The sequence below is a fragment of the Microtus oregoni genome, unplaced genomic scaffold (genome assembly GCF_018167655.1).
Source record: "Microtus oregoni isolate MIOR12 unplaced genomic scaffold, Mior012 000066F_004, whole genome shotgun sequence".
In the NCBI taxonomy this organism is placed as follows: Eukaryota; Metazoa; Chordata; class Mammalia; order Rodentia; family Cricetidae; genus Microtus; species Microtus oregoni.
Genome location: NW_024543880.1, coordinates 45,557 through 49,138, shown reverse-complemented (window position 1 = coordinate 49,138; position 3,582 = coordinate 45,557). Strand labels below are relative to the sequence as shown.

The 3,582-nt window shown below is 34.9% G+C and overlaps 1 pseudogene; it reads right to left on the bottom strand.

Moving 5' to 3' along the window:
* Positions 1-412: 412 nt before the first annotated feature.
* LOC121440196 lies at positions 413-2,591 on the bottom strand (annotated as a pseudogene).
* Positions 2,592-3,582: the final 991 nt, after the last annotated feature.

Genomic DNA, 3,582 nt, shown 5'->3' with positions numbered 1-3,582 from the left:
TTTTTTTTATTTATAGGACTAGTATATACAAAATTAATTACTGGGAATGAAAAATTTGGAAAGTAGATTCTATAAAGTGACTTTAAAACATCCATTTTTCCTTTTAAACATGAAGATATATACTTCAGTGGCAAGCAATTTGCACTACTAAGGAATTAAGCTACATAGCTAAACACTTCAGACCACATGATTAACAATAGGTTACATTTTCAACAAACCTTCTACCAGTCTGTAGAAACAAGCATACAGTATCACAGTATCCTAAGTAGAAAAAAAATTATCTTCCACTTAGTTTTCCTGCCAGGCAGATAACTTTAAATGCTAACAAAAGTAAAGAAAAAAAAAACCCTGAAAAATATGTTATCAGAAGGAACTAAGGTAAGCGTTAAACATGTGGTTCTTCTAGTGAAGTTTAGTTTACTTCTTCCACATGTGATGTGTCATCTTCTCCTTCCAGGGACATCCTTTCTTCAGCTACAGTGCACTGGCAGCATTTATCTGCAGTAGGCTCGTCCTCATCAATACCTAGACAAAGCTTGATCAGCCTTTTCATCCTATTACCACGTCTTCCAGACTGAAGCCAGAAGCCAGAAGTGCAGTTTCATACACAAGATAATCAGATCCTTCACAGACTTGTCATTCTTTGCTTTTTGCCTTGAGATTTCGATAATTGAGTGGTCAGTGTTTATCTCCAGGTGTTTCTTGGCTGCCATGTAAACAATTGCTGCGTAGTCTCTGAGGGCTTGAGCTTTGATGATCCTCTCCATGTTTGCTGTGGATGCATGTGCTCTAGTGAAAAGGCAGTATGGGGTTGCCACCAATTGGTTTGAGACAACCTCCTTTTCAAACTTTTTCTCACAGATAACTTTCATCACACTGCAGAGCTTTTTAAACCTTGCTTTTCTCAATGTTTCTTTTTTCTCCTCTTCATCTTCTGGAAGTTTCAGTCTTTTAGCAATTGACACTAAGGTTTTTTTCCTCAAATTCCTTCAGCTGTTGCACACAATACTCACCAATGGGCTCAGTCATAGAGATCACTCCTAAGCCAGGATTTCAGAGATGTTCCACAAAGGCTGAGTTAGCTATTTGGTGCTAGGTTTAACTTTTGATAAGAAATAAATGTGTTTCTGGTTTTCCTTCATTCTGGTGCAACACTCCTTGAGAGAACCCATCTCATCCCCAGAAAAAGATGTGAGTACCACAAGAGCTCTGTAAGGTTTGTTTTTTTTTTTCTGATTTTGAGAGTCATAATGAATTCTAAGCTTTGTATTTTTTGAGGACTGTCCATAAAACTTTTTGTGGCACTCTTTCTTCTGCCAGTTCAGTGACAAGTTCTAAGCATTTCTTAATGAAATTATTTTGATAACCTTCAAATTTTTGCTTTCCTGCAATATTTCAAGGAAAATATTTAGAGGGAGAGCCTTGGAATATACCACCCCTCTACTAAAATGCAGATACTCATGAATGAACTCCTCATAGCTATTCATGATGAAACCTCTGCATACGTACAACTTGATATCTTTTTATTTCTGTTTTCAAACAGACAAAAAGAATCATGTCTTGGACATAGAACTTAAAATTCCTATTGTCCTTCAATAAAAAAATGTTTTACTGCCAAATGTTTTCCCCAATTATTGGTTAAGGGCTTGTATAACTCTCCATATTCTTTATTAGTAATGTCATCAGGATTTCTGTTCCAAATAGACTGTTTTGTTGAGTACTTGATCAGTAGTTGTTGTTTGTGAAAGTCCTTCTCCTTCTTTTCCTCTTGCTCTCTTTCTCCTCCTCCTTCCTTCCTCCTCCTTCTGAACCAACATCATCTATTTCACACTTGTCATTATATTCCTTCTATTTTTATTTCCTATTTGTCTTTATCTTTCTTTTCTTCAGTTTCATCATCATTGACTTCCCTATCATGCTCCTTCTTTACAAAGAGCAATGTGATAAAGAATGTTTCTTCACAATCTCCTTTATTTCCCTTTCTTCCAAATAGTCAGTTTGGTCTTCTTTAAGGTATAAGATAACTTTTGCTCCATGACCCATTTGTTCGTCTGTGTTACTTTGCACTCTGAATGATCCCCCTGCCAAGGATTCTTAGGTATACTGTTCACCATTATTATGCTTGGTGATGATAATTATTTTTTAACCAACCAAATATGTAAAGTAAAAATCAACCCAAAATTGTCAGTCACAAAGTTATATTCACCAGCTTGCTAAGTATCCATGAAGGCTTTGATACTAGACTTGGCAATAGTGTTAGATTTATTGATCAAGCCAGTTTTAATTATTCCAATTCCAGTATCTACAATTGTTAAGTGTTCAGTCAGGAGTTTGCTGGAAATGAGATTAATTTGGAGCTCCTTCATAGAGTCTGGTTATCTGGGATCTGTCAAACTCTCATATCTCATCTTTTTCAGAGCACCTGATTAATTTGAAATGAGTACCTTCCAAAAGATCTCTTCATTCAAATAGAAAGTATTGATGGTTATGGACATTAACCGGGCAATTTCTGTCTGAAAGACAAAATTTTCAACCTCTTCTTTCTCCATTGGGTATATGTTTTGGTCTTGGGTTTATGTTTCCTCAGGCATCTTTGCAGAGTAACGACCACACATGAAATAACACTAAAACTACTTCCCACTGTCAAATCCTAGAGTAGCCCAAATCTCCTAGCAAGAATTCAGTAAGACTCCTTTAATAGATTTGTAAATTTGTGGGGTTTCCACTCTTTTCTATTTCTCACACAGTTGGTAATTCTGCAATCACTGTCTTATCTGTTCCAAACATCTCTGATCATTTTATTGTCTTACCCAGAATATTACTATAGCTTCCTATCCCAAATAGGATAAAATACGAACACCATGTTGTTACATGTTAAATATTTAGTTAGCCATCACTTTCTAATTTTTCAATTTTATCTCTAATCTCTTGTTTTAGCAAAACTTGATTTCTAAGATAAACTAAGCTTTTGCATAATTATAATCTCAGGATAGCCTTTTTTTAACCTAGGAAGGCTGTCTAGGGAAAATAAATAAATAGATATTTGTAATTTCTCCAAGGTAATACATGCTTCTACCTCAAAATGAATGAATAAACCAATAAATAAAGCCAAAAAAGCCACTGTATTATATTCATTCATTTTTTTCATTTAATTAACTTCTTTTTTGTTGCCATTTTGGACATTGACTGTCACTGTAATTCAAGCTAGCCTAGAACTCACACTGTTTCTCAGGCTGGCTTATAAGTCATGGTAATTCTATCCCAGGTTCTCAAGTATTGAGATTATAAGTAAGACGTATCACTGCATTTTTTTTTTTGCCATCACTTTTGCTTGAAACCATCACCAGCACTGACTATGATCTCAGTTCTGTTAAGAGTAAAATTAGAAGTTCTCTTCTTCTAAAAGGCAGGCTTCAAGGAGCTGCTGTACCTGGTACACTTGGTCACCCTTATTTATTCTCTTGCTCTTCAAGTAAATAGACAAAAATGTTATCTGTTCTTTCATTAATATTAATGGAATTCGTCGAATCAAACTAAAATAGTAAAGTAAAACCAATTCAACAAAAGACATATTATGAAGTT